The sequence below is a fragment of the Castor canadensis genome, chromosome 5 (genome assembly GCF_047511655.1).
Source record: "Castor canadensis chromosome 5, mCasCan1.hap1v2, whole genome shotgun sequence".
NCBI classification, from domain to species: Eukaryota; Metazoa; Chordata; class Mammalia; order Rodentia; family Castoridae; genus Castor; species Castor canadensis.
The window spans coordinates 63843918-63871864 of NC_133390.1; the positions used below are offsets into that span (position 1 = coordinate 63843918).

The window sequence follows — 27947 nt, forward strand, 5'->3', positions numbered from 1 at the left end:
GAGTCTTTGGAAAGCCTTTATTCTGCTTACTACAGTTAGCATAAAGGGAAGCCTGAGATGAAGGACTTTCAGTATTAAAACCAGGAAATTCCTGAGTAAAACCAGGACAAGTTGACCCATTAATTAGAGTGGTGAAGTACAGAGACAACTGATATTGTTGTGTGGAGGTAACTTCATGCAGTGGTGAAAGAGACTCTGGAACTAAGCTAGAGACCTGGGAAGAAGTGAAGTGAAAAGGAGGTATGTCTGTCTTTCTGAGTGACTTATCCCACAGTTTTGTGTAACCTGATTCAAATTTTCTCTTTTTCATATGGTTGCAGCATGAAACTCCCATTTTCAGACCTTTTTCTGTGGTGAGTATAACCACACTAATTTATTGTTAGTCACTAACCAGGGGTAATTCATTGGTGCTTATAAAATGCCACATTAACTACTGCTACCATTAAGTTATCAAGTTAATGTTAATTGCCTGAATCTAGCTCTGTGTGTGTGATCAGCATGTGATCAGGGCCTTGCTGAGTCCTAAAGAGAATTGGTGAAGGACATTCATACACTCACCGGCTGTAGTGGGAGCTCTTGTAGGGAAGCAATGTTCCATGAGTATTTTATTGTATGTAGCATATTTTAAGGTATTTTCCCTGGGTAAATATCTGGCTGTCTCTAGTTCTGTCATCTCTTCAGATGTGGTACCACCAAACCAAAGGCCTTTTTCTATAAAAAGCTGGAAATAAATACACATATAAAATATTGACCATGCAATGGAACTTTTGTGAATGTAATGTGAAACCAATGTGTATCCCATTCTTCATGTTGACAAGCTAGGAATTAAAGTTGAGTAAGTATTCTTGCCTTCATAAGGTGAGAAGTACTAGTCTACTTTATATCATGGTATAGCTGCTTCTCTATAAAGTAGAGAGCACAGTCCTCAGAATGAAGAAAGATACGGAAGGATTCAAATCCCAAATCCATCCTTATTTCCTGTGGGTCTTTGGGACATTTTTATTTTACTGAGTCTTATTTTTCTTATTATTTAAAAAGTGTAATACTTTGTTTTTATTGTGAAGATTAAGAAGTATCATATATTAAGTGCTAAGTATGTTGGCACAAATGAATGGCAATTATTAACATCATTGGCTCACTTTTCGAAGATATCTCTAGTAATAATTAAGGATTTGTCAAAGTGCTTTAGGATAGTAGCAGATATTTTCACTCTTTGAAAAGGCCATTCAAAACCTTTTAGGTTCTGTGTGAGGCTGAAACTGAGAGCAGAACAATTAAAATAGGTAACTCCTGTCCTTCCTCTAGTGAGGTGACACTGGAGCTGGAAGGTGAGTTAGTGGTGGGAGGAGCAGAGGGGATGTCACAGTTGAGGAGCAGCATTAGTTGAGTTAAAAGCACAGAGGTGAAAAGCAGTCTGGTCTGAGATGGAAGTTACATGTAACCTGGTGTTACTACAGTAGTGGAGTATTAGGAAATGATCAGTGTTGTGGCTAGAAATACCAGTTGGAGGAGGAAAAGTATCCTGTGTCATGGCAGAGAATGTGGACCTTGTCTATACATGGTGGGTGATTCACTGATATTTTTAAGTAAGGAGTGATTTGATCTAATCAGTATTTTTGAACTATCTCTCTAGCCACTGTACAGAGAATATATAGAGGGGAAGAAAGGGTAAATCAGTATCAATCATGGTATCCACATTGTATCTACATGAAAGAGAAAACCAGTTAAGGCATCTCATGAGACTTTAATCGAAGGACTAGTTATAGAGTAAGTATGACCAGGGCTAAAAGACCTAATAAAGCAATTGGGAACAATTACAGGCATGAAGAGTTAAAGGGAGGAAATAGTGGAACCTGGAGCTAGGGATAAAGAGAACCCCAATAGGAGCTGTTGCCTTTCTTAGGAGCAAAAGTAAATTGTGAGAGAAGGATTTATATGAGGGTGGCTTAATTCAGGAAGTGCTCCCAAGAGAAATTCTCAAGGAAGTAAGGGAAGCAAGGAAAGAAAAGAAGCCATGTGTGGGTACCACTGCATCAGCACCTGGTAGAAGGAAGTTGCTGTGCAATGAGCTAGTAATGAATCTAAGTCAAAAAGTCTGACCCTAGCCTTCTGTCACTTGTAATCCAAAGTCCCTGTTTTCAGTTTGATCATGTATACAATGTGGAAAGTACATGCTTACAGAGCCATTAGGGGAATGAAGTAAGGAAGAATAAGGGTTTTGTCAGGTGGTATGCCAAAGTAAGGTGCTAGGACATTAGGAAAATTATAAGTTTTTAAAACTGATTGGCCTAAGAAATGAGTTTGGAACTGGGGCCACACATGAAGGCTGGTGTTAGGTCCTCTGCATCCCACATTATTGCTCTATACCTGATGTCGGCTGGTTTTTGAACTAATTTTAAGACACTAATGACTATCTATTTAAGATAAACAGAAAAGATCTTGCTGAATTAATTTCTATTTTTTTATTATAGTAAGGATAACATGGAGAAATTAAAAAATATTTTTATATTTTAAGTTGAGTATAGAAACTAAATGAGAGAGGCACAAATTACTACGCTTATATTTTTAAAAGGCAGATCAGTATGACAGTGTGGGTTCTGTTGGCCAACTACATTACTGTCATCTATTGTTATTTAAAATCTACAGTATACAAAAAGGAATATATTCATAGCCCTTTGAAATAATATAAAAACCTACTTATTATCATTTTGTGTTTTCCTCAATTTTTCTATGAACATCTGGGTGATAAAGTAGTTTCTCACTAAATGATAGCATCTTATGAGACTATGAGACTTTTGGTAAAACCTTGTTTGGATGGTGAAGAAAAGCAGAGTAGCCCAAGAAGGAATCTGTTGTAGCTCAACTCACAGGTTACTTCCTCCAGTGGCAGCAAAAAATACTGGTAACCTTGGCAACACTGGTAGCCCTTCCCATCATCTTTCAATTGAAATAGCTGTTGCTAAGATACAGCCTAAAGCCAAAAGGAGGGAAAAGAGAGGGAGAAAAAGAGAGCAAGAGGGATTTGAGAGAATTAAAGAGGAGGAAAATAAGAAGGGGGGAATGAGAATAAAAAGGAAGATAAAGTATTGGGTAGTATTTGAAGGGAAGACTTATTGAAATGAAAGTGGTTATGGAGTTACCATCAAAATTAGAGGGCACAGGGTAGGGGTAAAAGTACAATGCTAATTTCTGGCTTACTAAAATCAGTTATTCATACATCATTTTGATTTTAAATTTTCTCAAACATGCAACTTATCTTTAATATGGGTGTTTTCATATTGCCTCAGAATGAAAATGTTTATTAGCTATTAATCAACCACCAACCTTCATCAGTGTTCTTTCTTCTGTTGCCTCATTTTTTCCACTGTACCCTGAAATGGAAATATCTTCAGTGAGAAGCAGTATATTAAAATTCAGTGGATGGTTCTCTCCCAGGAGGGCAAAGAATAAATTTCTCTGGTGTGTAGGAGAAGCTATGACCCTGTCATCCATGCTTCTGACCTCACAGTCTCTTTTCAGCCTGTGCATATGCTTGGATATCGGGTGAGGACAAACAGTTTAAGCAGCTGACATCCTCTGAGTTTAAGGGAAAGGTTGTGATTGCTCTGGGTGATAGTAATTCTTTGTGGCAGGAGAGCTATATCATGTAAGATTAACAAATAAGAAGAACCAGCAGCTTTGCAGAATGGTGCCTCTCTTCCTGGGGGTGGAAAAGAGTCAACCTGGGCATATCCTCTATTTCCAGAAAGCAGGTATGTTATCCCAGATAGAACCATAAAGCACTTATGTGGCTTTGAAATCTTGGGCATTTTCCCACAACTTGAGAGATTTTGTGTGTTGTTCACCATGGTATCTCCAGCACCAAGAAAAGCACTAGGAATATGGTGATGCTCAGTAAGTGCTGATGAATGAATAAAAAAAATCATTCCAACTTTCTAGGAAATCTCACCTCACTGTTTCCAATTTTAATTTAATACATGCCTAGCCCTGACTTTCTGAGCTTTCTGAGTGGGAAACACCAGGATTCAGCTCATCATCAGAGCATCTCCCCTCACCATTGTGATTGATTAAAAAATAGGTCTATGACTGATGAGCTAGAGTGAGAACTTTTCTCACTTTCTTCCCATTGGATGTGAATGAGAGAGTATCTGGTTTTTCTATAGCCACTTGTGAGCATGGTGGCCTGAGGTAAGGGTTAATCCTAAAGAAGCAGGTCCAAGCAGTGAGAACTCTTTCTGCTCAAAACACTATCTCTCAAAGCTACAAACCCTTAAAATGCCACAGTGACCTCCATCACCTGAACCCCACACTATACTGAAGCCATAGGTGCACAGAGATTCTGAGATGATCCTTTTCCAGTACAGTGTCTCACTTTTATATTTGGGTGTTGCTTGTATATTTCTGCATTACCATGTTTCTGATAAACAAATACCCATCTATGTTTACTTCTTCCAGTAGCTTCATTCTGTGTAACTTGTTCCTACTGCTTGGGATTTGCTTGAGAGACACTCAGAGTCTTCCTTCTATTAATCATTACTCTCCTTTCTATATCAGATCTTGAATTCTTTGGATTTTCTAATAAGTTTTCTTCTAAAAATCTCTTCCATTAATGTAAATCAAGAAACAGATAACAAGAAGCTGTCTGCACCCAACTTATAATCATTTAAATGTGTTTGCATTTCAGTAGGGTTTGACTAGGACCACACTACAGGTTAAATGAAGGAAACTCTAGAGGGATCATTCATTGCTAACCTTCTGTGGCTTTGACTCTACCATGTGCTTCAGATACTCATCATAAAATTTGTAGCCTAATATTTTTATGCCTCTACTATCTATCAGGCACTTACTTCAGTACTGGTTACTACTTTCATGGACACTAGGAAGCTGCCTACAAGTATAAAGTAGGAAGTTGAAAAGTAGATAGAGCATAAACAAGTGAATAACATTCCATGTCATGATAAATGCTACACAAAATACAAAGCAGGATTATATACCAGGGTGTCTGGGATGTCAAAGGTCCATCTTAGCTGGGGTGGCCAGGCAAGCATCTTGGAATGAAAACTGAACCAAGATCTAAATGATGAGAAGAAACCAGTGATGTAAAGAGAAACGTTGAGTTTGTTCTAAATAGAATAAACAAAGACTGAAAACCCTAAGATAGGAAAAGTTTAACATTTTGGGGAAAAAAATAAAAACATCAGTATAATTGAAGCAAAGGAAGAACAGGGGCTATGGAAAGAACAGAATTACTCAAGATGTTGAAGACTATGAAGAGGCACTTGAAATATAGTACAAAGCAAGAAACCACTACTGATTTAAAAAGTCACTAAGCTGCTGGAAAACAGATTATAGTGGAAGCAAGAATGCAAGCAAAATGATATGACGAGAGATTATTGAAGTAACATAGTTGACAAGTGCTGGTAGTTTGATTTAGGGAGAGGCAGCAGAGTTGGATAGACTGGATATGGGCAATGATAAAAGAAAGAAGAAGCAAGGATTTCAACTGTTTTTGGACTTGACCTTCTGAGGGAATGGGAGTGTCATATGGAGAGAGGACACAGGAATATAATATGTGCGGGGATTAAGAGTCCCACTTAGATATATTATATTTAAGTAGGAAGTTGAATACATTAAGTTGTTACACAGGGAAGGAGTTAGATGTGGTAGCATAAATTTTAGGTATAATAATCTGTAATTATAGGGCTAGATGAGCTCATGTGGGGAAAATGTAGATAGACAAACAGCAAATTAAAGAAGCCTCTCATTTAGAGGAACCCAAGTAGAATAGCAGATGCAAAATATAGGAATCTGATAAAGAAATCCATGTTGGATTAAGAAAATGTATCTATACACAATGGAATTTTATGCAGCCATGAAGAAGAACGAAATGTTATCATTCGCTGGTAAATGGATGGAATTGGAGACCATCATTCTGAGTGAGGTTAGCCTGGCCCAAAAGACCAAAAATTGTATGTTCTCCCTCATATGTGGACATTAGATCAAGGGCAAACACAACAAGGGGATTGGACTATGAGCACATGATAAAAGCGAGAGCACACAAGGGAGGGGTGAGGATAGGTAAGACACCTAAAAAATTAGCTAGCATTTGTTGCTCTTAACACGGAGAAACTAAAGCAGATACCTTAAAAGCAACTGAGGCCAATAGGAAAAGGGGACCAGGAACTAGAGAAAAGGTTAGATCAAAAAGAATTAACCTAGAAGGTAACACCCACGCACAGGAAATCAGTGTGAGTCAATGCCCTGTATAGCTATCCTTATCTCAACCAGCAAAAACCCTTGTTCCTTCCTATTATTGCTTATACTCTCTCTACAACAAAATTAGAAATAAGGGCAAAATAGTTTCTGCTGGGTATTGAGGGGGTGGGGGGGGAGAGGGAGGGGGCGGAGTGGGTGGTAAGGGAGTGGGTGGGGGCAGGGGGGGAAATGAACCAAGCCTTGTATGCACATATGAATAAAAAAAAAAAAAAGAAAACCCAAGAAACTCAAAAAAAGAAATCCATGTTGGAGGGGGGAGTAGAAAGGCAGCCTGGTATCAATCAGAGAAGGGGACAGTAAACTGAATCAGTACTGAATGTGGCTGAGAGGTCAAGATAGATGTGTTGAGAGCTGCAGCCACTGGATTTGACTACACTGGTGACTTTAATAACAGGAGTTCTAAAGAAATAGTCTGGACTGAATTGAAGACTAAAAAGGTAACAATAAAGAGAGAGAACAATCAAAGGTAATTCATTCAAGAAATTTTGCTATAGAAGAAAGAAAAAATGACATAGTATTTGAAAGAGGATTGGGACTCAAGAGGTTTCCCTACTCCAAAGATGAGAGATACCTTGAGCAGTTCTGAATGTGAAATGGAATGATTTAGCATGAGCTTTCTAATGCCTGGTCAAGATTTGAAGAGCCCAGATTTGAATCTGGGCTGCACAAAAATAGAGACTCTCTGAGAACAACTTTAAGGCTCTTAGGTCTGAGTCTCAATGATATGTTCCTGTAGATATTTATATTTTGGTCTGTTACTGCCTAACATTTGCAACTCCAGCTGCTCATGCAATATAAGTTCTAGTGACCAAAAAAATAAGAATTAATAGTAAGTTTTCTGGGTAATTGTAAATCAAAAATATTAACTTATCCTAATCTTATTATTTTAGTAGAAACAAAACAGCAAAGATGACAAAAACAAGCAATCCCTGCTAAAGCAATCACTATTTAATCCAACCATTTCCCATTATTGTCAAATAAAAATACTGTTTTCTTTGTGGAGAGATGTGACAGCTTCAGGGTTTTAGAAATAAGGAAACCTATCTTGGGGCTAGACCTTCATATTATTGTAACAGTATAGAATAAGTTTTAGTACTTTTGAGGGTAAAAAATAAACCTCTTATGTAAAAAGTTATCAGTAGTTTCTGCCTTCCTAGATAGAAATGAGAACTGTCTTTGAGGCAGACTACGCTTTACTCTGGGAAGAGCCATTTAGCATGCTTTTTCATTTATGTGAATATGAGCAAAAGAAGACTGAATACAGAAGCTTCAGATGGTAAAACTCCTGTAGAATAGCAAACCAAGGGCATATTTTAGGGAACTCACTCCTCTGGATGGTTTTCCTAAGAGAAATGCTTAGTGTTTTCTAAATCCATATTTACACTTCCCTATGCCTATCCATTATTATATTTTCTCATGGAATCACATGTGTTATCCCTTCAACAATTTCTTGGAAGAAAAGGAGCACTACAGGAATTTATGACCTGAATACTCATCACATCCCCTAAAGGAAACACTGTAAAAAATACAGACTGTGTTTGGCACACAAACCTGTACTACATTAATGGTGCCCTGGCAATGGTTTTGTTTAAGGTTAAATGTTTTATTGAAGAAATGCTGTATTGAATTATGGAGTTTTTTTTTTCTTATGGGGAATATGGAGTTAAATTCCATCCCTAAAATTAAAAGGATTTTCCCCTGAAATAAATGGGCATGCACTTTTTCAATCATCCTGTGGAAAAGCTAGAATGAGAATTTGGAAAGAAGACCTTAGAATTGGGAGATGAACAAATTTTCTCGTATTTCTAAGGAGTCAATTGACCACAGCTTGACAAATGAAAACATCTGGGAGTTAGTCAACTGAGCCAAGCCACATAGAGATTAACCAGGACTTGAGCAGAGGTATCCTGAGATCAAATCTGAATCTGTGACTCTAAGACAAACCACTTCTATAGCAAGTGCACAGTCTCTCCATTATCTCTACGCCATCAGTTAAGTCCTGTTAAAAATTATAGCCTAGTCTCAGCTATGCTATAGGGAAAGGGATAATAGGATGCAGTTGAGGGAAGTTGTCATTTGTTTCTTTATTTAAAAACATGCATTGAGTATCCACTATGGTTAAGTCATGCTCCTAACACACTGGAAATGAGCAAGATTGATAGAGTTCCTTATTACACCTTATATAATATTTAATTGTTTACTTATTTCTTTATTTTATTAAATGTCATCCTTCATTAGATTTCATGTTCCATGAGATATATACTGTGGGAAAAAATGAGGGTAAGGAGCTATCGAGTGTTTGGGTGTGTGTATGGCATTTTGAAAAGCGATTTTTTTTTTTAAGTACAAATGTAGAAGAAATGATGGAACAAGCCATGTGGATATCCACAGAACATTCTAGGCAGAGACAGCAGCAATAGCTAAGACCCTAAAGTAGGGGCATTATTACTGTGTGTCTTAGTCAGTCTGTGCCATTATAACAAATACCATAGACTGAAAAAAATAGAAATTTATTTCTCACAGTTCTTGAGCCTGGAAGTCCAAGATCAAGACAATGGTAGCTGCATTGTCTGATGAGGGCCTGATTTGTGCTGCATCTTGCTATGTCCTTCAGAGGAGACAAATGTTGTATTCAAAATGGTGGGAGGTACAGAAGGACAAAAGGGCTTTGTTAGTTTCCTCCAGCCCTTTTATAAAGTTATTAATCCCATTTGTGAGGCTCAACCCTCAAGACTTAATCACTCCCCAAAGGCCCTATATCTTAATGCTATCACATTGGGATTTATGTTCCCACATATGAATTTTGGAGAGACACATTCATTCAAACCATAGCACTGTGTTTGAGGAATAGTAAAGAGGGGAGCATAGTCAGTGAAAGAGAGACCAGTAAGATAGGTCTGTAAAGCAAGGAAAACTTTTAGGTAGGTCTCAATAAGGACTTTGGATATTGCTCTGAATAAGATGGCAGGGCACTTTCAGCAAGGTAACATAATCTAGTTTACATTTTAAAAGAGAACTAGAAAATGGACTATAGGGAATAAGGACAAAGCTAGGAAACCAGTTGGGCAGTTTTTGCAATAATCCACATAAGGGCCAACATTTTTTCATTCAGCCCTTCCATTTTTTCAGTCAGCCCTCAGTTCATCTCTCCTAGCCCTCAAACTTTGGTTCACTCACTTATGGTAGCACCCTTCATGCCTTTATCAGCAGATATAACCTCTTTATTCTTAATGGATGCTCAATAGAGTTTTGCTAAAGATGAATATAAATACATCTAATTATTGGAAAAATAAATATAATTTTACATAGTTATTAAAACTTTGAATAGATAATCTTTTTTTTTTGACATTTGAAAAATATTTTATTAGCATGTAGTAATTATACAATGGGATTTATTTTGATGCTTCCATACATGTTTATAATGTACTTTGATCATATTTACCCCCCTTATAACCCTCTCCTTTCACCCTTCCCCTTCCTGCTGGCTCCCCCCAAACAGTTCCCCTTTTACATTCATTTTTTCCCCATATTACTATTATTATTATTATTATTTTGGCAGTACTGGAGTTTGAACTCAGAGCCTTGTGCTTGCCAGGCAGGCACTCTACCAAACCCCATTTTATTTTTTAAGTCTAGATTCTGCATAGGAGAGAAAACATGCAATATTTGTCTTTTCTGAGCCTGGCTTATTTTGGTAAACATGACGATCTCCAGTTCCAGCCATTTTCCTGCAAATGACGGTCTCATTCTTCTTTATGGCTGAGCATTGATCCGTCAGGTATATACACCCATTTTCTTTACCCATTCATGAGCTGATGGGCACTTAGTCTGTTTCCATCTCTTGGCTGTTGTGAGTAGTGCTGCAATACACAAGGGTAGGCAGGTGTCTCTGTTGTACACTGACTTGTGTTCCTTTGGCTATGCAGAGGAACCTGATTTCCATAGCGGCTGTGCTAATTTACATTCCCACCACAACGTATAGGATCCCTGTTCCCTTGCATCCTCAGCAGGGTGTTTTTGTTGTTGTTTTTCTCCTATGGTACTGGAGATTGAATTTAGTGCCTCACACTTACTAGTGCTCTACCACTTGAGCCACTTCGACAGCCCTTTTCTGTGTTGGGTATTTTTGAGATAGGCCCTCTCAGACTATTTGCCTGGGCTGGTCTCAAACTGATATCCTCCTGATTTCTGCCTCCCACATAGCTAGGATTACAGGGGTGAGCCACTAGTGCCTGGCTCTTGTTTGTTTTCTTGATGATTGCCATGACTGGAGTGAAATGGAATCTCAACGTCATTTTGATTTACATTTCTTTATGACTAAGAATGTTAGACATTTCTTCATGTAATTATTAGCCATTTGTACTTTTTCTTTGTGTGGTACCTGGGTTTCAACTCAGGGCTTCGTGCTTGCTAGGCAGGCACTCTACCGCTTGAACCATCCCACCAGCACTTGTACTTCTTTTGAGAACTGTCTGTTCAATTCATTTGTGCATTTATTAATTGAATTATTTGGTCTTTTTGGTATTTATTTTTTTAAAGGTCTTTCCATATTCTGGACACTAATTTCTTATCCAATGAGTTGCTGGCAAAGACTTTCTTCCATTCTGTAGGCTGTCTTCTGATTCTTGGCAATTGTTTCCTTTGCTGCGCAGAAGCTTTTTAATTTGATGCACTTCCATTTGTCAATTTTTGCTCTTATTTCTTGAGCTACTGGAGTCCTGTCAAGAAACTAGTTGCTTATGCTTGTATTGTCAAGTGTTTTTCCTGTAGCAGTTTCCTGTAGAGTTTCAAGTCTTACGTTAAGGTATTTGATCCAGTTTGACTTGATTTCTGCACAGGGGAAGAGATGGGGGTCTAGTTTCAGTTCCTTACATGTGGATATCCAGTTTTCCCACTACCATACATTGAAGAAACTGTCTTTCCTTCAATGTATACTTTTGGCTCTGTTGTCAAAAATCACATGGCTCTAGCTGGGTGGGTTGATGCCAAGGTATTTTATTTCATTGCTCTATGCATCTGTTTTCATGCCAGTACCATCCTGTTTTTCTTACTATGGCTCTGTAGTATAATTTGAAGTCAAGTATTGTTATAGCATTGTTCTTTTTGCTCAGGATTGCTTTGGTTATTCAGGATCTTTTATGCTCCCATTATGAATTTCTATGAAGAATTACATTAGGATTTTAATGGGTATTGCATTGAATCATAGATTGCTTTTGGCAGTATAGCCATTTCGCAATATTAATTCTGCCTATACATGAACATGGGATGTCTTTCCATCTCTTAGTGTCTCCTTCAATTTCTTTAATTTTTTATACTTTTCATTGTAGAGGTCTTTTATCTTTTAAGTTTATTCCTAGGTTTTTTTATGAGACTATTATGAATGGGATTGTTTTCCTGATCTCTTTCTCGGCTTGTTATTGGTATATTGAAAAGCTACTGATTTTTGTATGTTGATTTGTAGCCTGCTACTTTGTTGAAAGTGTTTATCGAATCTAAGAGGTTCTTTTTGTTTTATTTTTATTTTTTGGTAGAATCTTTTTGTTGTTGTTGTTTGGGTGGGTGGGACTGGGTTTTTTTTTTTTTAATTTTATTATTCATATGTGCATACAAGGCTTGGGTCATTTCTCCTCCCTGTCCCCACCCCCTCCCTTACCACCCACTCCGCTCCCTCCCTTTCCCCCCCACCCCCTCAATACCCAGCAGTTTTTGCAATAATCCACATAAGGGCCAACATTTTTTCATTCAGCCCTTCCATTTTTTCAGTCAGCCCTCAGTTCATCTCTCCTAGCCCTCAAACTTTGGTTCACTCACTTATGGTAGCACCCTTCATGTCTTTATCAGCAGATATAATCAACCTCTTTATTCTTAATGGATGTTCAATAGAGTTTTGCTAAAGATGAATATAAATACATCTAATTATTGGAAAAATAAATATAATTTTACATAGTTATTAAAACTTTGAATAGATAATCTTTTGTTAGGCTAAATTTAATCCCTAACACAGACATGCCCTTGCAGTAGAGAGATCAGTAGACACAGCCAATCAGTAAAAGAAAGGCTTTACAGTAACAAGCATACATCTTCCAGGAAGCAGTTGGCTCATAAGATATTCTTTTCTGCTTAAAACCTTTCATAACCGTATGGAGTAGATATCCATTGGCTAGAATGAGGGGTGTGTGTGTGTGTGTGTGTGTGTGTGTGTGTGTGTGTGTGTATGATGTCTTGAAGTCCCCATATTGCTTAGATTTGTGCAGTAGGCATGAGGAGCAGAAATAGAAATAGCAAGTGCAATAGAAAGAATTAATTCACTTTGTGTAATTGAGGCAGATAGTATTTACATCAAAGACAGGCTATAAACTCCCTACAGAAATTTCTCAGCTTTGCTACTGTGACAGAATAATAACAATTATTTATTGAATACTGGGCTAAGTACTTCATATTTATTGTTTTTAGATCATTCATACAGAAATGTCACTATCTTAAGACAAACTGTGCTTCAAGGATGTTAAGTGACTTTCTCAGAGCTTCATGAAAGGATTCAATACCACGTCAGTCCAGCTCCTCATCCTCTACTCCCTGCAACATATTGCCTCAGACTTTCACTAACAAGGTCAGAGGCAGGATCAGAAATAAAGAAAGATCAGAAGATTAAAAGCAATTCCACGCAGGGCCTTGAGAGGAACTGCTTCATCCACCTCTCTTCAAACTATTCAAGAATTCTCAAGCAGTATATTGTAGTTATGCCTAATATATTACTTCTAATTAACATTTATACTTAAGTCAACAGCCAGTAAATTGTGTAGGTAGCTCCAAAATGTGTGGCATTTTTATGACTTCTTTGCTGTCCTTCAAAGAGTCCTAGTTAGAAGAAACTTGAGGGAAAAGAAGAGTTTATACCAATATAGTGTCATTATCCTGATTTCTTAGTTGGATCTGACAAGTAAACATCCATTTAATCATCCAAGATGCCTCTGAGCACTAGGTTAAAGTTTAGAGGAGTACTGACCATACAGAATGGTATTTCTCAAAGTACAGTCTTTGGACCACTCACATTGGCATCTCATAAGGAATTAGCTGAAAATGCATAGTCTTGGATCCCTCTCCAGATCTATTGGATTAGAATACGTGAATATTTATAGATGGGCACACAAATCTGAATATCCAATAACCTCTCCAGAGAACGCTTATCAATAATGTGCTCCTAAATATTTTATTCCTGGCTCTTGAGGTGGAGGAGCCTAAATTTATCGAGCAATTTCTCCTTCTCTATTACAAATAAAAAATTAGGAGAATTAAAAACTCTGATGGGAATAAAAGGGAGTTTGGTGACAATTTTTTTCTTTTTTATTAAGGGCTATTTTCACTGCTCTATGGTTTCAGCCTGTAGCTAATGTTTATATCTAGCAAGCTTTGCTTTCACCTTGCATCCTTTCCCCCTTCTTAGCAAACACATACGTCTTTCTGATTGATAGTCACTGCCAGTCAAACCTTTCCCCCTTCCCTTCTTCCTCTGGCCTACCCATGTCTTTCTGCAGCATCTATCCATCTCCCCACAACACTAGGTAAATATTCACTCTTTCTCATCTGTGTTATTATCTGTAGTTTCATTTTGAACATAAATAACAAAGGTGGGATTTCCAGAACTGCTTCCCCACCCTCCCTTCCTGAAATACTATTTACATAAAATGGACTAAAAGAAGGCAGGAAATGAAAGGGACTGATCAGACCCTGCCTGAGACTGGAAGCTCATTAGCTCCCTTGGAAAAGTGGCTGAAAAAGCTGCACCCCTACCATAGAATCAAACACACTGCCTCCTTCACCCTGAGGCTGACCTCAGAGCCCAGGTGCAGTCCTCCAACCACCTCATCACTCTGTCACTGGAGACTGCTTGTCATATTCTTCTCCATAAACCTTGTAATGTCAACTCTTCTCAACACCTGGGGCCTTGTCCCTAAGCAATGATCTCAGAAAGATGACCCTGAAGTTCCTTTTGTCTGTTACAGGATTATCCTTATACATCAGTGTCTTTTTCCTTTCCCAGGAGGTAATGAGTTTGGTGGTTACAGAGCTCGGTGGCATAAAGAATTTAAGTGTCTGACTTGAATGTCCTGGCTAAACCTGCTGTGGGTCTTCAGCCAAGGATCTTTGTAGTTTAGCCTTCAATTTTCTCGTCATGAAAGACAAACAGTAGCATAATGACCCCACCTTCCCCAACACAAACACACTTATTTCAAGGATGTGTGTAAAGGATAAATGAGGATATTAGTTTTGCCAATTCTGGACTAATCCTTTGGTTGACCTGAGAACAATGTTGGAATTGTTTAGTATACCATGTAAAGGTTTAGGATTTTCAGAGCGCAGATGTTGCACCTGGTCTTTTCATCACTAGCAGGAGTGGTGCCCTACCAAAGCTATCAAACACAGCTGAAAATCCTTGCTATTTCTGAACACTTTTATCTTCCATAGTAAACCATTCTAGCCAAAATGAAATTATTTTATCTCAACCAAATCCTTCAGCCAACCCCTTACATTTATGTTTTCTTGGTCTATCTTCATAATAAATGAAGAATGGCTGCTCACAATTTCTGGCATAAATGTCTCTCTTACAGGTCAGACACCATTGCTATGTTATCCCTTGGCTTTTTCCTATTCTCTGAGCATTGATTAAGTACTGGGTGCCAAGTAAATAAAACATGATTCCACCCACAATAGTAATAATATAGGTACCATAATAGTTCAAATACAGTCTGGAAAATTATAGGAAAGGGGAATATGGATGCAAAGAGGGGAACTGATTAATTCCAGCTAGAGGATTTGGATGTGAAAGGATGCAATTCCACTTTTTTCTACTTTTTACTAAATACCTTAATAATAAGGCATTTCTCCATTAAAATCCTTTCAAATTGTTTCCACATTCTTATTTATTGAGGAGATTTGCTTTAAATATAGTACCAGAGAGAGTTTAACCAAGATTTCCCAAATTCTCTTGTATTTCAGTATATTTTTCATGGTCTTGGTCAAAAGAAATACCAAATACTTCTGTTTATTAAGTAGTTAGGTTTAAACAGCTTAAAATGTATTAATGTCCTAAAAGCTTAGTGGCTGTTTTAAAAAGCAAAGTGCATAACTAGAAAGAAAGAAAGAAGACTTTTTAAAAATTTCATCCTTAAGTAACCACAATTATTACCAAGGTATGGTCCTCTGGGATATTGTTACAGTTTTGCAATCCTGGAATTCAAGCTGGACATTACAACCCTTGTGTCCTATTCCACATTGATTTTCACATGAACACTTCTGTTCATCACAGCCTTGCACAGCTAAATCACTGAAAGGATCAAGTTCCTCAACGCTAACGAGTTTTTGCTGTGGTGCCTTAGAGACCCTTACCACATAGTTAGGGAACTGTGGACTTAACAGACGTCAAATAAAAAAGGCCAAGGCTAATAAAAGAATATTAATGATGGCAATGTGGGTGGCTATGCATATGTGGGAGCAGGGACTGTATGGAATATCTCTGTATCTGCCTCTCAGTTTTGCTTTAAACATAAAACTGCTCAGAAATAGTCACTTTTAAAAGGAAATTCTACCATATAGTAATCCTGTTTTATAAGAATCAACTTGACTAATTTTCAGACTGCACAAATTTGACCTTGTGTAAGTGTTCTTTGGTATCACTCCACTGATCTTTCTCAGATAAGACCACCTGGCACTTTCACTCATTGAGTTCTTTATAGTAAAAAATTACTTTATCACAGTGTGATATATCCCATGGTAAAAACAGAGTACAGTTAATTAAGTTATTAGTTTATATCACTTCTTTAACCTGGGGGAATCATAGCTTAACCTAAAATCTCTTCTCTCTGTCTTTTTCATTTTCTTCCTTCTTCTCTCTCTCTCTTTTGTTTCATTTATTCATTCATTCATTTATTCCTCTAATTACTTTAAGCACGTATTTTCTGTTAGGCACTAAGCAAAGCACTGGGATCCTGCACAGACTTGATCTTTGTCACATGACACTGGAATTCATTGAGTGATGTATTTGTTTATTCTTTCAAGCATTGGATATTCACATAGCATCCACTAAATTCCCTGATCTGGAGCAGGCACTGGGGTCACAGAGCTTAGTCGTTGGTAACTTGACCTTGATACATTCCAGGTGAAGGTTCCTAATTTCCTATTTAAACTTTGCTTTTTTAATCTCCCAAACCTGATCTTTTTGATTGCTGTCCTTGGGATTTGCCAAGGACCATATTTTTGAAGTTTCCATCTCCTTAGGAGCTCAACTCTCACTGGAATTGCTTTTCTCCTAATTTCATGCAATTGTTAAGTTCAAATATAGAATATTATACACTGCATTCAGCATCGATCAATGTGCTTTTCCAATAGTTGCCATTGTTTGTTAGGCAACAATTGGCCCAGCTGTGATACCTACACTTGCACATGATTGCACAGTGTGTAAGAGGACAATTATTCCTTAAAGAAAAAAAGTCATAATCATATCTCCAGAGCTGGGGAGCCTCTTTTTGTAATAACTGAATTATAATATAGTGTAATTATAGTCATAAGATATTCTTATATGTAGTCGTTGATTTGTCTATCCATTCATTATTTCACTGATTATCTATTTACTGTATTTATTTCAGATACACAAATAAACAAGAAGAATCCCATCTATCAGGGGCTCATAGACTAGTTAGGGAGACAGAAAAGGAGCCTCATGCAATAAGTATACAGTATGTGGCCACTTTGAAAATTTTTTTTGAAATTATACTAATTGGTTAAATACTAAGCATCAATGGCATTACTGCTACAGGGATTTTTTTCTAATGATACAAAAGACACAAATTATATATGAGGTTTAAAAAGTATAAAACAAGTGGGTGCCCATGGCTCATGTCTGTAATTTTAGCTTCTCAGGAGGAGGCAGAAGTCAGGAGGATCACAGTTGAAAGTCAGCCGGGGCAAATAGTTCAAGAGCCCCTATCTCAAAAAAACCCATCACAAAAAAGGGCTGGTAGCATAGATCAATGTGAACACCCTGAGTTCAAACCCCAGTACTGCCAAAAAAAAAAAGTATAAAACAATATGTACAGTATTATCATAGCCAAAAATCCATTGGAAATACATAAATCATGATATGAATAACATTTATTCCCAAGTGGTGAAATTATAAATTATATTCAGTTTTCTTCACTTTGGAAATTTTTGTCTTCTAGAGTAGTGCTGTTCAATAGAAAAATAATGCACTATATATAAGTCAGTTAAATTTTTCTATGGTTATACTTTAAAAAGTAAAAGGAAGAAATTAATTTTTATATTATATTTAACCCAATATATCCAAAATATTACTTCACCATATAACCAATATAAACTTTATGGAAGAGACATTTACTTTCTTTTTTATACTAAGTCTTTAAAATAAGATGTGCATTTTGAGTTAGCACATATTTATTTTAGGAAAGCTGCATTTTAAGGCCTCAATAGTCACATATGGCTAGCAGTCTTCTCTGTTGGAGAAGTTCTATATTTTGTTCAATGATCTGTGTTCCTTTTGTTATGAGACAAACATACAGAAATTATAAAAAAACCACTTCTGATAGAGAGGAGAATAATAAGCAAAATGACAATTGCAATTATGTATATAGTAAGAGAAGAGGAAAATTAAGTTTGTCTGGAAGTTAGCTGAATTAGATAGTGAAAAGATGAATATAATTTTGCTGAGGGAAAACAAGAGGGTAAAAATGGTGTTGTGAACCTAAGAAATTGCTTCTGCAAAGCTCCAGAGATAAGATCAAGCTTGGGGACCTAAAACTAGTTTAAGGGACTTGTAGTGGTTCCACATGCCAAAAATGTTGGGTGAATGTGAAGGGACAGCAGGAGGAAAGCCTGTGTGTGACAGATCATCAAGGGTTTTGCAAGATACAAAGAATCTTGAACTCAACAGAAAGCCACAACAGGGTTTTCACCCTGAGCATGAAAATGGCATGCTTATACATCTGTGCTTATTTATAATCTGTACATTTGTATTAGCATCTTGTTACTGTAACAAAATTCCTGACAAAGCCAATTTAAAGGAGGAAATGAGCCAATTTTGTCTCATTCATGGTGGCAGTTCATGTCACTAGACACACCATTGTTTTTAAGCCATGGTGAAGGGAGGATGTGTCATCACAGGTGGGAAGGAGAGAGAGAGAGAGAGAGAGAGAGAAAGACTGGAGTTCCATAATACCCTTTAAGGGCATGACCTACTTCTTCCCACCAGGTCCCACCTCCTAATAGCATATTCAGCTATGAACTCATTAATGAACTAATTATTGATAAGGTTAGTGTCCTCAGGATACTATCACCTTTCAATAATGTTCCCAGATGGGGATTAAGCTTTCAACTCTTGAGTCTTTGGGGACATTTCATATCCAAATGATAACATTTTTTTAAAAGTGTGATATTAACAGTGCTGGATAAGATGAAAGTGGAGGGAAAGAAACTGATTAATGACCAATGTTGAAGTTCACAGAAACTACAACATTTGTAAGGTAGTTTGGAGGTGACATAACATGATTTAGTGGTTGAATTGGAGATCATTTGTAGGTGAAAAAAGTAACATAAGGATAATTCTTAGCTCCTAGGACATAGCACTAAAATACCAGTTGGACTTAGTGGTTGTAGGCAGGAAGGTAATGGTGCCATTCACTAAGTAGAACACCAAGGAGCAATAAATTTCTAGGAAAAGGTAATGAATTTAGTTTTCTTTTTTTTCCCTTCTTGGTGGTACTGGGGTTTAAACCCAGGGCCTCATGCTTACTAGGCAATTGCTCTACTACTTGAGTTATACCCTGAACCCTTTTTGTTTTAGTTATTTTTCATTTAGGTCTCCTGCTGTTTGCCTGTGCTGTCCTGGGACCATAAGCCCCTTACCTCTACCTCCTGAGTAGCTGAGGTTACAGACATGTACTACCAATGCTCAGCATGAATTTGGACTTCTGATTAGAAGGTTCAAGTACTTCTTAGACATCCAAAGGTGAGAATATTGAGGAAAAAGATGATAAAGAGTCAAAGGTCTGGTCTGTAGTTACCCCTCATTACCTTATAAGTCATTGACAATGTTCTACTACTATTTTTTCTCTTTTTCCTTAACAAATTATCCTTTATTCTTTCATTCACTTATCAATTCCCATTCATAAACTAATGAAAATAATAGGTAAATCTTATTCCTTACAGTATGCCAGATTCTATCTGAATGCTATACTTGAACCTTCACATTCATTACTCATAACAACCCTGGGAAGGTTTTGCAGAAAAAAGTTAGGTTCAGAGAACTCAAAGTAATTTCTCACCTCTGATATATGTGGAGCTGTAATTCAAACTCAAGTAACCTGGCTTTCCCTGATGACTCTCAGCTATATGTCTCAGACATAAGAAAATTCTTTGTTAAAAAGTTTCTCTTGAACTCCAAATTTATATATCAAAATACTTATTGGATATTGCTACTCTTTGAAGGTTACCATTGTAAGAAAAGGTCCTTCCTGATCTGGTAACTGCTTACCTATCTGGCATTATCATACCCTTCTCTCCCTTGCATATTCTGTAATTGAGTACTACTGAATTATTTACAGTTCAGCAAAAATACATGCATAATAGATTTCATGGTACCCCATCTATATCTATCCTTTGAGATCAAGGCATACATTTCCACAGCTGTCAGGATTGCTTACTGGCATATAGTAGTCAGTATGTCATACATAGCTGAGAACATTTAAAGGAATTTCCTCTACCAAGGGTGTTACCATATACTGTTATATTTCTACCTCAGAAGTGGTCTGTATCCCATGATTGATCAGTGTAAGGGTAAAAGGCCCAGCTCCCTTGTCTCAAAATGGGACAATTCTGAGGCCACTCCAGCTCCTCCCATAGGATTGGCAGAGTCCTCTGTCAAATTGCATTGCTTTTCAGCTTTTTCTATGCTTAATCATATTCCTTTACTCTCCTACAAATGTTGTCTTCCAAAGAAGAAAATCTGTAGCCATAAATATGAATTGAAATCTTTTCCATAAATCTGCATTCAATTCTCTACTTAAGTCTGTTTCCTGAGAATCCTGGCCTAAAATAGTTGCTACTAAGAGCGGTCCTAGGAAGCAGCTCCAAAATGAGATTTTGGAACTATATTACCCTTTGGCTATCTGGCTATCTGGACTCTATTACTGGTGGTGGGTGAAACTTTAATGCCCCATGGAATGCTGTCATATGGCAACCATTAAATCTTCCATCAGTAGTAAACTGGGATGAAACAGGGACAGGGAATGTACTGACAAGTGCACTTTCGCAGGCACTGAGAGGGTCTAGGAAAGTCAAAATTACAAAGACCATGGGTTCAGAAGGCTTTGACTGTGTACTGCTATTAAGGCACTGGAAAAGGAAAGGATTGATATTGATTACTCTTAAATTTAAGGCAAATTTTGAGATCCAAAGTTCCTGATGTAGAAAAGCCAAAGACCAAACCTAGATGTGATTTTAAGTGTAGCAAAGTCCCAGAGAAGATGTAAATATCAACTATGGCAAATCTACTTCATCAAGATCTGGCCTTAATTGGAAAGGTGTTAATCTGTGACACTTCAGTAGTCATCTGGGTTGATGTCCTTGAAAATCTTGAGTACACAATTTCCTCTGAGCTCACAAAAGTGCTCTGCTCTATTCCTTCCTGCTGTATAAAGCTATCTCTCCCCCTTTGCTCACAATATTGCAATACAACACACATTCTCCTTCTCTTTACTTTTCCCCCTTCTTGTCTCCACTCTCTCTTCTGGCCACCAGACCAGTAACTAGGGTCATGTCACAGTATAATTTCTAGGAAAGTGTTTTGCTTATCTACTTAGGGAGGAAAGAAGCTATAATACCCCAAAGCTGCAGGCTCTGGTTAAGATGGACCAGCAAAAACCAGGAGCGAATATATAGGGTTGTGGGGAGGTAAAGCATAAACTTGGATAAGGGGGAGATTTATTGATATGGGAAATCTTAGTATTAATGCAGCATATAATACTCTGTAAATGACCCAATGAAAAGTGCTAAAATTTTGCCAAAATGGCTCCTAGAAGTTTGGAAAAAGTTATGGGTCTCATTAACTAAAAGTTTCAGAATTTTCTTGGTGTGTGATGAAAGAAGGAATCAAAAGTTTCAGTGGATATACCATGTAAAGCAGAGAATCCATGTGTTAATCATGTTTAACTTAACGGTCCACAGGGCACCCCATTTACCAGCATGATAAAGAATGCCCTAGTGAGAGGGGGACCGACATAAATGAGAAGCTTAGTGGTGGCTTTCTCAGTAGGCTAGAGATGACAGTGAAACCCTGATGGAAATGATTAGGATACCAAAATAATAGAGGACAAGCAATGTCAATTAACTTTCAGATGTCAGATGTCACAATTATCACAAGTAGTCAATCTGAGTAATAGTCAGAGAAGCCTGGCCTACTCGTCCATGGAGATTATTAATGGAACACAGTGTTTCAACAGGTAGCCAAGTAGGATATATATGATAAATGCATTCAAGTCAATGAAAGGTGGATAATCAGGATCTTGATGGTACTTACTTCAAAGTCAAAATCCCTTGTCCAGTCTCAGGAAACTGAGTTAGTTCTCAGTCTATCTGCTTGATATAGGAGTCACATCTGTTTTTAGGAATATAGTTCTTCAAGACATGCCAGGAAAATCCTTCAAAAGAAAAGAAGAGATTACTACATCTCATATTTTCTACCTCTAAGGAAATCCACAACACAACTCTTGTTATGCTACTGGAACTTGATAGAAGAAAAACATAGGGTAGCAATTGACCATGCAGCCAGAGTTGCTCATCATAAACCATCTGACCCATTAAGTCATATGTTTGAGCTGAACCAATAGCAAGTCACCATAAAATGAAGGTGTTACATCTGGGTTTGAGAATGAAGACAGCCAGAAAGCACAAGTAAGTTGCAGTGGACACAGGACTCTTATGTCTTCTACCACTGTTACACTAGAGCCTTTCCTTCAGCTCATACTTATGGCCCTGTGGAATTCTCCTTTGACCAACTGACAAAGAAGAAAAACGACAAGCCTTGTTCATAGATAGGTTGGCTCTAAACTGGGAAAGTACTGCTGCTACTCTAGTCTCCAGTATTCCCAGTGAGTAGTGTCTTATGGTCATAGCTGCTTTTCCTTTTTCTGGAAAAGAGAAAAAAAAATGACTAGAGGTAAGACTCAATAGGAACATATAATAAGGCCAAAGTTTAAGTATCTTTGTATCTTTATAGTAATTCCTGCTAGAAAATGTTCGTCAAGGAAGAGGTATTAAGCAGCCAAGTAGACAAAATGATTCAGCCAATTGATGTTATCCTGATTCTGGTACTGGTCACCCTGCTGTTGGCATTATGGATAGATTAAATTAAGTCATTGCCTATGGTGACTCAATGGCCTTGGTCCTCACTAACCAATGCTGTCCTAACTACTGTTCTCCAACTTACTTTGGCCAATGATTTGCCAACTTACCAGCAACAAAGATCATTGCTAAGTCTCTGATATAATTCCATCCCTCAAGGACACCAAACAGCCACTTGGTGTGGCGAGATGCTTACATTGGAATCTTTCTATTCTAGAAATGGCAGTGATTCATCTTGACTGGGAAAGATGCATATTGTGCTATCAATTTACTTTTCCTTGCTGCAGGATCTACGCCAGCACCATTGTCAGAAGACTCACAGAAATATTACAGAATATCTCTTCACACCAAATGTTATATAACATAGCCTCAGATCAAAGGTGATGGATATTGCAACAGTGCATGTGTAACCGTGCATCCGTTGAATTTATTATGTTCTGCAGCAGTTGGAAGTTGCATATCTGAGAGATGATGGAATTGACTTCAGAAAGAGCAACTGAGATTCTAGCTTACAGAGGATATCCTATGTGGTGGGTACCATGTTTCAGGATCGATGACCACTTTATGGCTCTGTTCTTTGATGGGTCCAAGATGGCTCCATTTATCATCACTCCAAGGGACTCATTGCATGACTGTGTTTGTCTCAACTCTGCATATTTAGGCTCTGTGGGTTCTAAACTAGGCCTTGGATCCTAAATGGGGTAATTTTACCAGCATCTCAAGAATTTCACTAAGTGTTAAGCTATGGTTAATCCATGATAACTAAAGTTTCTTCAAGCCAAGAATCCAGCAAGCAAGGAAAGGAAACACAATATTGACAGGAATAATTGACCCTGATCATCAGGAGGTAGAATAATATCTTAGTCTAGTTTGTGTTGCTATGATAAAATACCACAGACTGGGAAATTTATAAGGAAAAGAAATTTATTTCTCATGCTTTTGGAATCTGTAAATCCAATATGAAAGTACTGGCATCTTATGAGGGACTTTCTTTCTTTTTTTTTTGGTGGTACTGGAGTTTGAACTCAGGGCCTACACTTTGAGCCATTCTACCCGCCCTTTTTTGTGATGATGAAGGACTTTCTTGTAGCAACATCCCATGGCAGAAAACAGAAGGCAAGAGACCAACATGAGAGAGAGAGAGAAAGAGGGAGAAAGAGAGAGAGAGAGAGAGAGAGAGAGAGAGAGAGAGAGAGAGAGAGAAATAGATGAAACTCATAGCTTCAAGTCCCTTTTCAATTTGTATTTATTTCCTTCACAAAGGTGGAGCCCTAATGACCCACATCTCCTATTAGATTCCATCTTCCAACACTGTTGAGTTGGAGATTAGGCTGCTATTATGCAGTGAAGTACAGGAATAAAAAATTTGGTAGTCAGGTGATCTACTAGACCATCTATTAGTACTCTCCTGATTTTGTCAAGAAATGGACAGGTGTGGCAATACCAACTTGTCGGTTGATGACAGTTTTTGATGATGCAGTGTCTGGCAATTGTCTTTGGTTAAAGGGAGCTGACTTGTCCAATTCCAAGGTAGAATCACAACAGAGGGCTGGAACTGAAGAGGGAGTGGATGGGAGACTTGGTATTTAAGCAGCTTGAATGGTTCCTTTTCTTTTCTTCATCTCTAAAGAACTGCACTTGCCTATGATGCGGTCTGTCCTGTGAACTGAGTACTTCTCCATCACTCTAGCTACGTACCGTGCATGCTAGTGTTGTGTTTCCTATGCAGTAGCTTGAAATTAACTTATACTGTAGGCGTTATGTACTCCTATGACAAAAAACAAAAAAAGAAAAAAAAAAACCTTAAGTCTTCAAATTTTTTAAAGTTTTTTAATTTAATTTTTTTTTTTTCCTTTTGGGGGTAAAGTTTGCTCTACCAAATAGTGATGTAACAATTGATCCGTTTGGATGTTGCTATATGACATGCAGTTATATATTTTGTTTTTAGGGGTGGGGAGGGGGGGGCAAAAGAAACACCAGTGTTAGCTTAATCTTAATGTCTGGTGTTTGTCATGGTGAAATTATAACTATTGCAGTGAAGGAGAACACCGACTCTGTTCTCTGAATGAGCCTTTGTGCTTTTTGTCATGTTATGCAGTGAACTATTTTTAAGGTCTGATCAGTGATTATTTTCTCCAACTCTGTGTTTCTCCAAGGAATTATTTCGCACACGGACCATTCTTAGCAGTTTTCCTCAGTGATGGAATATCATGAACGTGACTCATTATGTAGCTGTCGTACATTGAGCAAATAAACTTACAGATCTGATGTCAAAAAAAAAAATAAATAAAGGGAGCTGACTTGTCCAATTCCATACCCTTCCCAGGGATCATCCAATCCAATAACTTAATGTTATTGGACTGACTTGACTACAGAGATCCAGCTTCCTTGTCTTGGTGTGGATGCATCTGAAGGAATATTCCAGTTTCAGACCTCCAATAGAGCTGACCTCCAGAGCTCCCATCAGTTTCTGTCAATTTCTTTCTTTACCTAATTGTGTTTCCCCTAATTATTTCATAGGTGTTTTCTGGAAAGCCCTTCCTAATAAACTATCTGCAAGCAAATATCTACCTCAGAATTTACTCTCCAGACATTTTTTCCTAAGGTAAGTGCTTCTCTGTGACCATGTTTTTGAATACACTAATAACTCAGGGGTGTCCTTGCCCATTCTCAGCTTTACCTCAATCCTGCCTACTCATTAGGTTATTTTGCTTTCAAAAATTAACAATGCTAAAAACCTGTCTCATAATAATAGAATCAGGAATCAGAATCTCTGGGAATGGAGTCCTAACATCTGTATGTCTGAAAGATTTTCCTCATGTTTTTGATACATAATGATGACTAAAATCTACTGACTTTACCAATGGTTGCTCACCAATTTGGTGTCAGCCAGCTCTCATTTCTTCTGAGAAATTAGCTACTGTGTAACCCCTTAAGGTTTAGATAGTAGCAACCCTCTGTACTTACTTCTGTTTTGGGGCTTGTTATACTCTACTGTAATTGCCTGTTTACTGGTCATTTGTCTACTTGACTCTGAACTTCAGGAGCGACATATTGTATCTTAATGACTATGGTAGCTGCAATGAATAATCCTATGTTTGTACATATTTCTCTCTCTCTAATAATATATACTAATAAATTAATGTATATATTAGTAAATTACATGCAGATTTGGGAATCACTGGCATGAAGATGGTAATAAATCTAGGAACGAAGGTGAAATTACCATGGAAAAATGTGTAATTGTCAGTCATTTTACATAGGAACACTGCTTTTCACCATTAATGATTAATTATAGCATATATTTAAAACAATTAAAATATGTATGTATGGAATGTAGTACAAATAATTTTTCTGACAATGCTTGATGAACATATGATTTTAAGAATGTCTTTTTTATTTTTATTTTTTGGCAGTATTGGGATTTGAACTCATGGCCTCCTGCTTGCTAGGCAGACATACTACCAGTAGAGCCATACCTCTAGCCCTTTTTTGTTTTAACTATTTTTCAGATAAGGTATCATATTTTTCCTTAGGATTGGCCCTGGACCACCATCTTCCTACTTATGCCTTCTGAGTAGCAGGGATTATAGGCATGTACCATAATACCTGGTTTGAGAACTTCTTTTAACACAGAGATAGTCCCAAGAATATCTCTAAAGGAAGAATGGAAATACATAAATACATAAGAGTAAGTAGAAAAAAAGGTGATACAAAACATAGAGAATGATGGGCCTGAAATAAGAAAAGATCTCTTAAAATATTTATAACCAAGAGAGGAGGGGATGTTAAGCTGCTAATGCTCAGATAACAATAGTTTTTACCATGGTTTTCTCATTTTAATTTTCTTCCTTTCCTTACCTCAACCACAGCCTTTAAAAAAAGGAATGGGTCCCTAATAACTGTGTTATGACCTTCACCAATATTCTCTCTGAATATTGGGGCAATTAAATTGTCTCCTCTCTTGAGAATTTGAGTTAGGAAATGGGAGAGTTAACAGTAGAGCAAAGCTGAAAGAGATTGCACCTGCGATGAAGCAATGAAAGGAAAGTCTATGAATCATTTAAATTAAGTCCAACAAATCAGCAAGTGGCTGTGATTTGTTAGACCAAAAAGTAAGCATGTGGTTTGGAGAGAAGATTTAAGAGGACAGGCCAAGCAGAGGACCAGTGCAAGAGAGATTTGAGTGGTCCATGAAAAATTCAGCAAGTATGATGGAGGATTCCTTCTTTCTCCAGTTCTGGTTCCAGTACCAGACAATTTCTTTGTTATGACAACAAACTTCTCTTTTTCCCAGATAATCTGAATGAGACCTTTATTCTTGTGATTAAAAGAACCTAACAAAAACAAACACCAAAGGAAGAACTCAGGTTTCCCAATTCAGTGCTGTCTTCCTGGTGTCCATTGGCTTTTGCACTGGCCTTGGCCTTCTATCACCTTCTCCTCACCACTTTTCCTTATTCAACCTGCATTTGGGGTGAGGAGAAACAGTATTCCCTAAGATCCAATTCCTTCTATTATGAAAAGGATTTTCTCAAACATGACATGTTGCTGACTCTGTCACTTTTAAAAAATTCACTTGACCCCTGGCGACTAGGCTAGTGAATAAACCTGTTGCAGGGATGTGGTTCTTTCTGACTGTGTGTCTTATACATGTCTGATCATGTACAGGAGACTACAGGAGTGAGTGTTACCTCTAACAGGTGACTGATAGCTTATTTTCCTGTGAGCGCTTACAGAGGAAGACTTCAACAGCACCAGGATTCAACCAGAGAAGTAGAACCAGGACATTAATGGATTTTATGCACTTCTTTAAAAAGTTGAGCTTATGTTATTGTGGGGCTTGCCTAGAAAATTCTGAAATCCCTAAGGCAGGAGATTAGTAAGGGCAGGCTGGGCTATGCTAGCCAGCTTTCTGTCACTATGACAAAAAAAAAAAAAAAAACAAAAAAAACTGAGATAATCAACTTGAAAAAGAGGAAAATTAAATTTTGGCTCACATTATCAGAGATTTCAGGCCATCAACACTTGGTGCTATTGGTTTGAGATGAGGTGAGGCAGCATAGCATGGAGGGGTCATCTCATGGTAGCTAGGAAGCAAAGAGAGACAGGAAGGGATTGGAGTCCTATATCCGCTTCATGGGCACACCTAAAATGACCTAATTTCTTCCCACTGGGCACCACCTCTTAAAGGTGCCACCTCTAAACCGTGCTACAGGCTAGTGGCCAAGCCTTGAATTCATAGACTTTTTTTTTTTTTT

The 27947-nt window shown here is 37.6% G+C and overlaps 1 long non-coding RNA gene across 1 annotated transcript; it reads right to left on the reverse strand.

The window, feature by feature from the left end:
* Nucleotides 1-602: 602 nt before the first annotated feature.
* On the reverse strand, nt 603-27775 carry LOC141423063 (uncharacterized). Its single transcript, XR_012447720.1, has 4 exons — nt 27687-27775; nt 21863-21983; nt 3325-3371; nt 603-721 (listed from the first exon to the last, which is right to left on the reverse strand). It is a non-coding gene; the product is annotated as an uncharacterized lncRNA (long non-coding RNA).
* Nucleotides 27776-27947: the final 172 nt, after the last annotated feature.